Source organism: Lethenteron reissneri, chromosome 57, assembly GCF_015708825.2.
Source record: "Lethenteron reissneri isolate LAM-NWPU_2019-01 chromosome 57, ASM1570882v1, whole genome shotgun sequence".
Taxonomy (NCBI): domain Eukaryota; kingdom Metazoa; phylum Chordata; class Hyperoartia; order Petromyzontiformes; family Petromyzontidae; genus Lethenteron; species Lethenteron reissneri.
Window position 1 is genome coordinate 8,072,543 of NC_083835.1, and position 14,489 is coordinate 8,087,031.

A 14,489-nucleotide genomic window follows, 5' to 3' on the forward strand; every position below is an offset into this window, starting at 1 on the left:
GTGGTAGTGCCTTATGTCGACACCACACCCACTTTATCTCAAGTGCCCGTTTGATTGCATACCTTGGGTTGGCGAACGAACCGCTAGATGTGCTGTCTCCTTCACCTTCACGTGCGGGGTCAGCGCCGGGCCCCTGTGGGTTCCTGCTCTTTGGACTGTGAGGAGCCTCATCTGCGCTGTGAGCCGGAGGTCCACCCTTTGAATGTGGCGTGGTAGCGTCAGCTGGGGATCTACCTTTCTGTGATGACATCTGAACATTGAGTCCACCTTCTTGAGACGAGATCTGACCATCGGTCTTGTGTCCACCGTGAGATGTCTCACAATCATTTCCTAGAACCAATGTGCGGTAACTCTGCGTGTCCCTCTCTTGACGTGATGTGTCAATGTCGTCTTCACCAGATGTCTGCACCTCAGCTTGACCTGAAGTCTCACAATCACCATGACCACTCCGTTTCAATGAAATGCGATCTTCAGCTGAGATCCTGGCATCTCCCCCCGAAGCCTGAGCATCCATCTCGATCTCATCATCGATCTTGTCCACATCTTTCCTGACGTGTCCTTCCTTGATCTCATCGTCTCCCTTTGGACCGGCATCATCCTTGGGCTGAGCATCGTTCCTGGGCCTGACCTCTCCAGCCGAAGCCACGCCATCTCTCCGGGAGGTGCTGCCTTGCCTGCGTGAGGTCGCCCTGATGGTGGAGGGGCAACCCCTAACTTGGGTTACTTCCCTCTCACCGTCAGCCAACGGCTTTTCGAAATCTATCCGGCGCCGTTTCACGGTCCCTTGAGAGAGAAGAAAACCAACGGATCAGCTTGGGGGCACCAGAGATCACACCGCGGTCTCTAGCGCAGGGAGGTGATGCTTTCAGCCTGGTCACCAGTGACTCACACAGAGTGTCCATAGAATCACATCGAGATCCCACTGAGTCACACAGAGATCTATAGACTCACACAGAGACCCGCAGACTCACATGCATACCCATAGACTCACATAGAGATGCATAGACTAATAGAGAGACCCACCGATTCACACAAGCCCATAGACTCACATGGAGACCCATAGACTCACACAGAGATCCATAGACAAACACAGACCCACAGACTCACATAGACTCACATAGAGGCGTATACACTCACATAGAGACCCATAAGTTCACATGGAGCACCATAGACTCGCATAGAGACTCATCGACTCACAGAGTCCCATAGACTCAGATACCCACAGACTCACATAGAGACCTATAGACTGACAGAGGCCCATAGGATATCAGAGAGCGTCTAGACAAATCTTCATCCTTTTGGTCCCATGTCAGCAGAATCGTGAGAAGCTCGTTTTTCCACCTGAGAAACATATCCCGGCTCTGTCACATCCTTGACAATGCAGACACCGAAGACTGCTTAACACGTCAGTAGGATTTCACGACCAATATCATCCTTGATAGAGGGGTTTTTTGGTGGTTAGGTCGCATAAATATATGTGTCGCTAAATCCGCCACCACCCGACACAAACAATCAGCAAGGTTTGTCACGTAAATCAAAAGTGCAATTTCGTTACTAGTGTGGTGGTATTGAAACGCGCGCACACCAGCTCCGGTTAACTCCCATTACTTACCTATGCGGGGCGGTTGTGATATCCCTAGCCAGGGCCCCTCTCGGGGGAAGGGGCCTGGGGGGTGTGTGTGATCCCACATAACCCCGCCCCTCGGTGGGGAATTGTATAAAAGGCGAGACCCTGAGGGAGAGAGTTCAGTTGGGACAAGCCGAAGATGAAGAACCAGTTGAAGACTGAAGTCCAGCTAGATAGACCCTGGGACTCTTCTGACCCGCTGTCCTTCTATGGGCCGGGCAGAGCAAGCCAGTGGTGCGGCCCAGAGCCTCGGAGCCGATGTCCTTGTAAGGGCCGGATTCGTGTGGCTGGTGGTCGAGACCTGTGCCTTGGCTGGGCCAGGTCAGGTAGTCCCTTGAGAGTAGGCGAGTCAGATTGGAGAGTAGCGGGTGAAGAGGCCATTACTTCTTTGAGTGTGAAGCTGTAATAAATACGTGTTGCCTCTTCTCAACCGTCTTTGTCGTCACTGTGCCCACTACAACTGGGGTCAGAAATAGTCCTAACTACACGCGATGGATACAAGACGGATGATTCGTGTGCAGGAACCTGGGGAAAATGACGACTCTGCTGGGGCAAGACCGCCGAACTCGAGGAGAGAGGCCGGGACGCTGCCGACAGTTCAACAACCGCCACAGCCACCAGACGCGCCGCCACCATCGGGGGGTGGGCTCCGGGATGATCACTCCCGCCTCACCGAGTTACTCCTCGCCGCTGCCTCCATACTGGAGGAGATAACTCAGGGAGGAGTGGGGGTTGCGGAGGAGTACGGAGAGAGTCAACGGCCAACGCTCGTTCCCGCCACTGGGACCGCACCACAATTTGAATTTGCCGCCATGGCTGAGAAGAGTTCTGGCAGCAGCGGAAGCCAGGCACACCACGTGGGGAGCATGGACCAATCAACGGCCGCCGCGTCATCTCCAACCGACGGGCGCTGTCAGGAGCAACCAACAGACACTGCATCAGAGGTGGTGCGACCAATGGAGGGAGCCGCCATTCCCCCCACCACACTGTACGACAGCGTTAAAAATGAACAGCGGCAGCCGGGGACAGAGCTGTCGTTCCAGCAGTGACTGCCCGTTTTAACAGCATTCTCAGCGGAAGGCGGCAACTGGGGAGCGTTTGAGCGACGGTTCCTCGCACACCAGGAGATGTCGGGTTGGACCGACGACGAGGCGTTGCGCGCCCTTCCAGCAACTCTGGATGATTACGCCCTCGCCACCCTCATGACGACTCCAAGGTCGAGCCGTTCCACACTACAGATGGCGCTTCGTCTGCTGGCTACTGTCTATGGACCGCCATCCAAAAGTCGCTATCACTTCCATGACCGGCGAATGGGTGAGAAGGAGTCTCCTCTCGCGTTCCGCACAGCTCTTCTAGGCCTCGCTAAAGCAGCTTTTCCACGCATGGACTGTGAAGGCATCGATGCCATGGTGACGGAGAAGCTTTTAGCGCTGGCACGAGAGCTGGGCATTGTAGTCCTTGCTGCAGACGAAGCTGACATATGCTCCTTGCGCGTCTCAAGGAACATTCACGCGTATGTGGTCCTGAAACGGAAGCCACCCGTCATCGCCAGCGCTTCGACTTCGGCGTCTAGCGGAACATCAGACGCCCAACCATCGGAGGAGGTCTTCACCACGGGTCGACCCGGGGAGTGGAGGTCAGGTGGCCAACCGCCTCAGCACCCGGCGCGCAAGCAGAAGCAACCGAGGACTGCTGCAGCCCTCGTTACCTGCTACAACTGTGGCCTCTGGGGCCATGTTGCTTCAGGGTGCCGGGCCCCACAACAGCGCGCATTGGGACCTCGGAAGGACGATGACCCAAGCTCCAAAGTCGACACAGCATTCTTCGGCAAGTCGCGGCACCACACATGCTCGGCCCCCACACACACCACACAAGACTCAACGCGCTGCACTGAACGGTTGTCGTGATTCGGGCGTCGGATCGTCGGGGGGTGTCGGGTTCGTACGGGTGCTCGGACCGGGTCAGTGGTCCGAGCTGGCCCATAGGGTGGTTGCTGCATCGGCCGGTTCGTCTGTGGTTATGGGATCCATCAAGGGTGTCGAGTTTCGCGTACTGGTTGATACAGAGGTGTCGGCAACGATCATCTCCGACCTTATTTATAATATTTTTCCCATCCAATGTCGGCCATTGCAACCGGTTGACGTCCCATGCTATGCGGCAAATGGAGGATTGTTGGGGATCATTGGTCAAATCCGGGCGAAAATTTGCATTGGTGACATTAAATTATCCGGTCCAATCTTGGTCTCATCTTCTCTCGCAGTCCCATGTTTGTTGGGAACAGACTTTTTGGCTAAGATGCCAATTCAAATCGTCATCGACCAAGGATGCATCGAGCTTCCTTCAGGCCGACGCATGGCGTTTTTGATCTCCCCTACCAGCTTACGTATGGCCTGCTCAATGGTGCAAGCAGTGGTTACGGAGACGGTACGCATACCGCCGGGGTCGCAAATGTTGGTGCCTCTCCGGTTGCGAAAACCTCTCGACGTGGGTATGACAGATCACCGTGGCCTATTGGGTCGATCCAATGCCGTGGTAAAAGGGTTGGACCTGGCGGTTGCGCAAACGCTAGTGCGGGGTGACAGGGACCCCTTCATCATGGTTCTCAATGCTGGATTGTGGACGGTTGTGGTTCCCCAAGGGACCGTGCTCACTCATGCGGCGCCGGCACCCTTGGAGTAACCAGTGGTAGGGCATGTGGGTACTAGTCCTGCTCTGCATTCGGGCCATGATGAATGGTGGCTCGACTCGCTTCGTTCCGGATCCAGTGACCTGTCCGAGCCACAACATTCCGCGTTGAGCGCTCTTTTACTTGATTTTTTTGGACGTCTTTAGCAAACATAAGTATGACATTGGATGTACTAACTTACTGCGTCACCACATTGACACGGGTGACGCCGCCCCTATTCGCCAAAATCCGTTTCGGTTGAGTCCCGCCAAAAAGGATCATGTCAAGTTGGCCGTTAATGACATGTTATCTGCAGACATTATCTCCCCTTCCACCAGTTCATGGGGGGCTCCCATCGTACTCGTCAAGAAGCACGATGGATCCCTGAGATTTTGTGCAGACTTTCGCCGCCTTAACAAGATCTCTATGGCCGACGCCTACCCACTTCCTAGGATGGATGAATCACTGGATGATTTAGGAGGAGCACGGTATTTTTCCACTTTGGACCTGCTATCGGGATTCTGGCAACTCCCTCTTGATGATGAGTCGAAATCGAAGATCGCTTTTCGGACGCCACAGGGCCTATTCCAGTTCAACCGGTTACCCATGGGACTTCATTCAGCTCCCGCAACGTTCCAGTGATTAATGGCATTGGTTTTAGCCGGGCTCCAATGGGACGCCTGTTTGATTTATCTGGACGATGTAATTGTCTTCAGCAGGACGTTCGAGGAACACCTCGAACGTGTGAGGGCTGTATTCGTGAAGATGAGGTCCGCTAATTTGAAGTTTAAGCCACAAAAGTGCCACCTCCTCCGGGAGTCCGTGTGGTACTTGGGACACACAGTGAGTTGGTCAGGTATCCCCACGAATCCTGCTAATATGCAGTGCGTCAGTTCGTGGACTACACCCACTTCAGTCAGTAAAGTCTGTTGTTTCATTGGGCTTGCCTCGTACTATCGACGATTCGTCGCCAACTTTGCCACCATTGCAAAACCCTTACACGCTTTGACGGCAAAGGGTGTGAAATTTTGTTGTGGTCAGGAAGAGGAGGCCGCTTTCTGCTCCCTTCGCGATGCCCTGGTGAGTGCTCCGCCTCTAAGTTACCCTGATTTCACTGAGCCTTTTCTGCTCGACACAGATGCCAGCAACACCGGCATTGGCAGAGTACTCTCGCAGCTCATTGGGGGAGTCAAACGCGTCGTTGCCTACGGCAGTAGGATGCTGTTATCAGCAGAACAGCGCTACTGTGTCACCTGTCATGAGCTATTAGCTATCGTTTGTTTTGTACAACAATTTCGGCCGTATCTCTACGGACGGCACTTCACTGTCCGTACTGACCATGCGGCACTGCAATATGCCCGTCGTGTTGAACAACCATTGGGACAATTGTCTCGGTCGCTGGAAGTTCTCCAAGACTACAATTTCACGACCACCTACCGTAAGGGTATTCGTCACACCAACGCGGACGCTTTGTCGTGATTGACACCCGGCACTGAGTGTGCCTGTTTTCTTGGGTCGGGACGTTGCAAACCGCAGAGTGATGCCCCATCCACAGTTCTGGCTGCTGCTGCGGATGTGCCGGTCCCTGAGATCCCTCTCTCGCCAGAAGGCAGGGATTCATTGCTCAATTTGACCCTTACCGATTGGGGCCGCTTCCAAATGGAGGACGTATCCCTACTTACATTGCGTCATCGGGCGTGTGGATCCGCAAAGGGCGTGGTCGGGGTTGACTCTTGGGTAGTGCGGAGTGGTCTTCTCATGCAATGGGACGGTAGGTCCCTTCGCTAATCGTTGTGCCATCCGCTCTGCGGCGTAGGGCGATTCTGGCCGTGCACGAGTGACTCCTGCATCTGGGGTCTCACAAGACCCTTGCCATGCTCCAGCTTGATTTCTTTTGGCCGGGCATGGCAAGGGATGTGTCGAACATCCTTATGGGTTGAAATCAGTGCGCCCAGCGGAAACCACCACCCAAGGCGTCCAGTCCGCCTCTACAATCGATTCGGGTCACCCACATCAACTAGCTCGTTGGGCTCGACATTTTGGGGCCGTTCCCCGCGACACCTAGGAGTAATAAGTACCTACTGGTTGGCATTGAATATTTCACTCGATGGCCCATGGCTTGGCCGCTCGCCAACCAGTCGGAAGCAGCTGTTACCGAGGCCTTCGTCCAGGGCTATGTCCTGGACAAAGGTGCTCCGGAGCGGCTGCTGACCGACCAGGGAAAGAATTTATCTAGCTCCCTGCTGCGTGAGGTGTGTGACCTCCTGGGTACTAAAAAGGTACATACCTCTCCGTACCACCCTCATACGTACGGGATGGTGGAGTGGCTCCACAGGATGCTAATGTCCATGTTATGCCACCAGGTGTGCGACTCACAAGTAGATTGGGATCTTCATATCCCATGAGTTATCGCCGCCTCTAGGATGGCCCCCCACGCAGCAACTGGTTTCTCCCCCTTCTTCCTTATGTACGGGCAGGATGTTGACCCTCCCGTGGAAGCCCAGCTGCGGGTTTCCACACCCCACGCAAAGTCTAAATTGGCTGACCACGTTAAATTCAACGTTTTGAAATTGGCTGAGGCACGGGAGGCTGCCGCCCAAAACTCGAACTCTCGCCAGAAGGCGAATGAACGCCTGCGCGCGCACCGGACACACACGCATGGGTGGAAGCCGGGCAACAAGGCCGTGCTACATTGTCCCCATGTGCTATTGGCGACATCGCCCAAACCGCTGGGGCCTGTTGAAATTGCATAGGTCGCACGTCCGCAATGTGTCCGGATCAGGTGGGGAAAACGTTGTTGGTATGTTCACCCCTCACGTCTGAAACCGTTCGTCGTGCCACATAGCTCCCCTACACTTCAGAAGGGCCGAGCATGTGATGTGTCCGTCGCCTCTGAAAATGTGGTACCGCTGCCTGATCTTCACCTGCCACTAACTGTTCCGCTTTCAGATGCCCCGGAATTGACAGCTACACGAGCGCATCCACCACCCAATCCCGATGGCGAGTGTGCTACCGGGCAGCCCACTTCGTTCCCTCAGGGGCTACCCGTCTCAGCCACCGGGCGACCCTGCCCTGCCCCTTACGACGGACCAGCCACTCGGACTCGTGCTAGATTGCACCGTTCTTCTTGATGTTTTGGCTGGATCCATCACACCCACACGCGCGTCGCCACGGATTTTGCGTCGATTTCAGGCGGATTGCATTGCCTGGCCGGGTGGGGGGGATGGTGTGTATAATTGTCCATAGTGTTTATTTGTACAGGTGGGCTGGGGTAAATTATTGCGTGTGTTACTGTTGTTGTTGTTCTTCTTCTTGTTAATGAGGCACACGGAAATCCGGTTCATGTTAAGATATTTTATTATAGTTGTTGTTGCAGCCGGGACGGCTCTCTCTCAGGGTCTCGCCTTTGGTGGTGGTATTGAAACGCGTGCACACCAGCTCCGGTAAACTCCCATTACTTACCTGTGCGGGGCGGGTGTGATATCCCTAGCCGGGGCCCCTCTCGGAGGGAGGGGGCTGGGGGGTGTGTGTGATCCCACAGAACCCCGCCCCTCGGTGGGGTATGTATAAAAGGCGAGACCCTGAGAGAGAGAGAGAGAGTTCAGTTGGGACAAGTCGACGACGACGAACCAGCTGAAGACCGAAGTCCAGCTAGATAGACCCTGGGACTCCTCTGACCCGCTGTCCTTCTAAGGGCCCGGGCAGAGCAAGTCAGTCGTGCGACCCAGAGCCTCGGAGCCGATGTCCCTGCAAGTGCCGGATTCGTGTGGCTGGTGGTCGAGACCTGTGTCTTGGCTGGGCCAGGTCAGGTAGTCCCTTGAGAGTAGGCGAGTCAGATTGGGAATACCTCCCTTGAGAGTAGCGGGTGAAGAGGCCGTTATCTCTGAGTGTGAAGCTGTAATAAATACGTGTTGCCTCTTCTCAACCGTCTCTGTCGTCACGGTGCTAAATACACTAGTACAGCCACAGCGGTTGTGTGTTGGAGCGTAAGCCCACTAGTAACCAATTGGCATGTTCTGGTTTACGTGACAAACCTTACTGATTGGCTGTGTCGGGTGGTGACGGGTTTACACATTTATATTTTTAACCCAAAAAAAACCCGTCTATTATGAATGGAAAGACTGATCCACGCCACTTGTGTTCTCCCACATTGACTCCCGTAATGCCCTGCGATTTTTTTTGGCACCCCGAGCAAACTCCTCAACAGGCTGCACAGAGTTCACAATGCGGATGCCAGGGTGCTAGCTGGTGACACATCCCTTTAAACATCACACCACTCACCTGCGGCTCCTGTCCCTTCACTGGAATCGCTGTCCGTACCCCCCCCCCCCCCCCCCCCGTAGTGATTTTAAGATTCTCCTGCTGATATCCCTACGTACATGACCTCCTTCATCCACGAATATTCCATCGAGATCATTAAGATCGCCACACTGTGCATTGCTCACCATCACCACGGTGGGGTGGGGGGGGGGGGTGACGGCGCCTTGGAAATTGCGGCCACTAAACTCTGGAACTCTGTGCCCCTTCGAGGTCAGGGGACTTCCCAGCCACACATCTTAAAATCTCGACTAGAAACGTCTCTGTTTAAAATGTCTCTCTCTCTCGTTAGTTATTTTCAAACGTCTTTCTCGCTTCTTCTTCTCTCCTTGCTTGATGCTTAACTATTTCTGCCTTTTAATGCACAGCGCCCTGAGAAATATTTAGTTCAAGGGCACTTTATACATTTACATTATTAGTGTGCATCGGGGGCACTCACTCGGGGTCATTCACCCAGTTCTATCACTCGGGGTCACTCACTCAGGGTTATTCAGCAGAGGTCACTCACCCCCTAAGTCGTCCTCGTCAGGGACGCGCATCTCGCCTCCTCGCTCCTCGAGTCCACTTTCCGACATGGTCACTTCACACAAAGACAAAGTTCCCCCACACACCGTATAGCCTCAACAGCACTTTTGAGGCAAGTGCTGGTCGCAGCGAGCAGCGCCTTGCGATGTGGCTACACGGCACCATGCGGATAGTTCTCTAACTCACCAGGTGAGTGTGTGAGAGTTCTCTAACTCACCAGGTGAGTGTGTGTGAGAGTTCTCTAACTCACCAGGTGAGTGTGAGCGTGAGAGTTCTCTAACTCACCAGGTGAGTGTGTGTGAGAGTTCTCTAACTCACCAGGTGAGTGTGTGAATGAGTTATCTAACTCACCAGGTGAGTGTGTGAGTGAGAGTTATCTAACTCACCAGGTGAGTTTGTGAATGAGTTCTCTAATTCACCACGTGAGTGTGTGAGTGAGAGTTATCTAACTCACCAGGTGAGTTTGTGAATGCGTTATCTAACTCACCAGGTGAGTGTGTGAGTGAGAATGGGTCTCTATCTCACCAGGTGTGTGAGTGACAGTTCTCTAACTCACCAGGTGAGTGTGTGTGAGAGTTATCTAACTCACCAGGTGAGTGTGTGAGTGACAGTTCTCTAACTCACCAGGTGAGTGGGAGAGTGAGAATGGGTCTCTATCTCACCAGGTGAGTGAGAGTGACGATGTTTAACTACACACTGCTTAGCAGGTACATCATTTGAAAACCGAGGCGACCTAGGAGAGGAGGCTCAGTCACCGGTGTTGACTGAGCCTCCTCTCCTAGGTGTTGAGGATCGTGAGCGGGAATAGAACTCGGGCCGCTCGGTTCGCCGTTCCACACTCAACAAAGATACAGATCAAGGTTCCCCGTGTAGCCTTACCGGACCATTGGGGCAAGTGCTGTTAGCGAGCACCCTTGAAGGCCGGCACGGCGCACGAGGGGGTTAGTGGCCAGCACCACGCCCGGCCGCCTTTATCTCCCCAGTGGTGATGTTTACACACCGCACCAGATATGCATTTGAGGCCGAGTCGACCTAGGGGAGGCCCAGGACCGGTTCAAACAATTGTCACTGGTGTTGGCCGTGAGCGGGAATCGAACTCTGATCGCCGGGTTCGTAGCACAGAGCAGCTAACCGCTACCCACAGACACACACAGACACAAACAAACACAGACACACACAGACACACACAGACAAACACACACAGACACACGCACAACCCTGCACACCCCATTCTGGCTGGGCCAGGCCTTCTTACCTTGAGTCGTCACCGTGCCGCATCTCCCCCCCCCAATTTTCTGTCTTCCTGTCCAACGCAAGCATCGCCCCGTCCTCTCTTTAAGTACAGCTCAGTGGCTATGGGGCGTGTTGGGCGGTCGTGGTGGGAGGCAGACAGGGAGAGAGACGATACGGGGGGTGTGGAGGACGTGGGGGAAGTGGGGGCACTGTTTGCGTGGAGCGTCGGAAAGCCCCAAACTTTACCCACCTGTAGACGCAGACGTCACCTGGGGGACATTCCCCGCATGCCACCACCCCTGGGCGAGGTGGCAGCCACCGACCCTGACGCCTGCTGCACATTTGGAGTTTGCGTGTCTTTCTCTCTTTTTTTTTACGATCAGAGGAAACAAGAAGATGCTCGGTGTCGTCGGCACTTTGCTTCGTTCATCATTTCGTATTTTTGGTTTTTTTTCAATGCTTTGCTGTATGTGCCCCCCCCCCCCTTTTTAAATGAAAGATGTCACGCTCTGCTCTCCTCCTTCTTACCCCTTCCCTCTCTCTCTACCCCCCCTCTCCCTCCTCTATATCTATGTTCCCCCTGTTTTCTAAGTAATATTTTCTCTCATCATCATCACGGTGACTAGGAGATGTTAACTTCCTCGCCTGGTATGCACGAGGTCGTGGGTTCGATCCCGACCCTGACGCCTGCTGCATATTTTGAGTATGTCTCTCTGCCCGTGGTCGCGTGGATTTGTCTCCGATTTTCCCCTCCACATTTAGGAACCAACACGCGTTTTAGAGTATTTGGCTACTGCTATACATTCCCACGTGATGGCGATGATGATGAGTCACTTCGTTGAGCGATCATTTGTGGCCAGGTCGCTTCTGGAAATTAACTATGTAGCTCAGTGGAGCCTAACCTGGTGAATAAAGCTCGTTATGAAAACGAAACTACTTTTTTTTTTTTAACCAGGAAAGTCCCACTGAGCTATCTAGCTCTTTCTCAGAAGCGACCTGGCTATTACACGTGGGAATTTAATCGCAGCAGCAAAATAATTCAAACGCGTGGTGATGTTGATTCTAAATAAAGAGGGGGGAAAACCGGAGGTAACTCGAAGACAAATACACGCGACTACGGGGAGAGAGAGGAGAGAACACGCGGACTCCAAATATACAGCAGGCATAGCCAGGGTTGTGATCGAACCCACGACCCTCCTGCACACCAGGCGAGAGAGGTAACATCTCCTAGCCACCGTGATGATGAGAGAGAGAGAGACACACACGCAGACTCCAAATATACAACAGGCATCGGCCGGGTCGGGATCGAACCTACGACCCCCCTGCACACCAGGCGAGAGAGGTAATATCTTCTAGCCACCGGGTCGCTCTGAAGCGCCCTCTTACCGACAACACCCTGGGCATGGGCAGCGGTAGGGGTGGAGAGAGCTGTGTTGGGTGAATGTTGCATCTTTGTGCGGGGCACACGGGAAAACTGAAGTCATAATAGGAAGTGAAACTGGCAGGCCCCCCCCCCCCGTCTCAGTTGGTCCGACTCAGTGGAGGGGCTTTCTGGCAGAAAGGTCGATCGCACTGATGACTGGACACGCACACAATGAGAACCCCCCACTCACGATCGCACTCACCAGGTGAGTGAGTGTGAGAATGGGTCTCCAACTCACCAGGTGAGTGAGAATGGGTCTCTAACTCACCAGGTGAGCGTGAGAGTGAGAATGGTCTCCAACTCACCAGGAGAGTGAGAATGGGTCTAACTCACCAGGTGAGTGTGAGTGAGAATGGGTCTCTAACTCACCAGATGAGTGTGAGTGAGAATGGGTCTCTAACTCACCAGATGAGTGTGAGTGCGAATGGGTCTCTAACTCACCAGGAGAGTGAAAATGGGTCTATAACTCGCCAGGTGAGTGAGAGTGAGAATGGGTCTCTAACTCACCAGGTGAGTGTGAGTGAGAATGGGTCTCCAACTCATCAGGTGAGTGAGAATGGGTCTCTAACTCACCAGGTGAGTGTGAGAGTGAGAATGGGTCTCTAACTCACCAGGAGAGTGAGAATGGGTCTAACTCACCAGGTGAGTGAGAGTGAGAATGGGTCTCTAACTCATCAGGTGAGTGAGAATGGGTCTATAACTCACCAGGTGAGTGTGAGAGTGAGAATGGGTCTCCAACTCACCAGGAGAGTGAGAACGGGTCTAACTCACCAGGTGAGTGAGAGTGAGAATGGGTCTCTAACTCACCAGGTGAGTGAGAATGGGTCTAACTCACCAGGTGAGTGAGAGTGAGAATGGGTCTCCAACTCACCAGGAGAGTGTGAGAGTGAGAATGGGTCTCCAACTCACCAGGTGAGTGTGAGTGAGAATGGGTCTCTAACTCACTAGGTGAGTGAGAATGGGTCGAACTCACCAGGTGAGTGAGAATGGGTCTAACTCACCAGGTGAGTGTAAGAGTAAGAATGGGTCTCTAACTGACCAGGTGAGTGTGAGAGTGACGCTCCACGCTCTCTTTGCTGAAACCCTCTGAGTGGACACAGCGTTAGTACTGCCTCCACACAGGGCACCCGTTGTCTGAACATGGTTGCCAAACGCAAGAAGATACACAGACCTATGGAGATACATAGAGACGCATATAGATAGAGACCCATAAAGCCCCATAGATGTTTAGTGTACTAATTCACAGTCACTAGTTGGAGGTACTCTTTATTTCGGGCCTTCACAGCCTTCGGGGATAATCCCATACCGGGACAGGTCAGCCAGCATTCTGCCAGACCCACGGCTTGCAGAATGGAGAAGATAACGACGACGACAGCACGACCAGTTCAATTCCCCATCGCAGCAGCCCCGTCTACGAGTCGGAGCTTGCCTTAGATCCTGAGCAGCGTGGCCAGGCTCCGCCCGCGGCCCCGCACCCCTCTGGATCCCCTAGATTGCTCCGTGCCTTGTCCACAGCTGCAACTGGTAGAACGGGCTGTTACCCATAATTCTATTGTCTACCAATCTCCTAGCGGCACGCGCTCCAGTGACTTATTCCTGGAAAGTTTCCAGCCATCGTGCCAGCTGGCCAGATGGCTGGTCAACTTTCAGGGAATATTGCAAAGCTGCATGGTCCGTGCGCACAAATAATTTCCGGCCATACAAATACGGGCGGTATTGGCGGACAAAATGCACAATAGCTAACAATTCCCATCAGGTGATGCAATAGCGGGTCTCCCCTGGAGAGAGAACGCGGCTCCCGTAAGCCACAACGCGTTCGACGCCACCTTTACACTGCGATAGGACGGCGCCAATACCCGTATCACTAGCATCGGTATCCAAAATGAAAGACAAAGCGAAATCAGGGTAATCCAGCGTCGGCGCTGATGCCAAGCGATTGCGTAGGCCATGAAACGTCGCCTCCTCCGCTGGCCCCCATTTGAACCTCTGGTTCTTCGCCGTAAGGAGGTGCAGCGGCCTAGCGATCGTAGCAAAATTTGGAACGAATCTGCGGTAATAGGAAGCGAACCGGACAAATCGATTTACGTTACCCACCGTAGCCGGAGTCGGCCAGTCCCGAACGCACGCCGTTTTGTCCGAGTCCGTGGCCACACCATCAGGGCTGACAATGTGACCCAAATAGCGCACGGAGTGTTGCAAAAGGTGACACTTCCTGGTTCTTAAATTTCAAATTGGCGGAACGCACCCTAGCAAAAAGAGCATCCAATCTCTGAAGATGCTCCTCAAACATACGGCTGAAAACAATGACGTCGTCCAAATATATCAGGCACGTGTCCCACTGCAGGCCGGTCAACACGAGTTCCATCAACCTCTGGAACGTAGCAGGGGCGGCGTTCAAACTTATTGGGAGACAATTAAACTGAAACAGCCGTCTTTTCCCTCGACGACTCGTCCAGGGGGAGCTACCAGAATCCCGAAGAGAGGTCGAGAGTCGAAAAAAATTTCGCCCCAGACAAGGCATCGAGGGAATCATCCATACGTGGCAGGGGGTAAGCGTCTGCTACCGACACTTTGTTTAACCTCCGAAAATCAACACAAAGTTGCAGGCTACCATCCTACTTCTTCACCAGGACCAACGGAGCACCCCATGGGCTGTTGGACGGAGAGATAATGTCGGCAGCCAGCATGTCATCTACTGC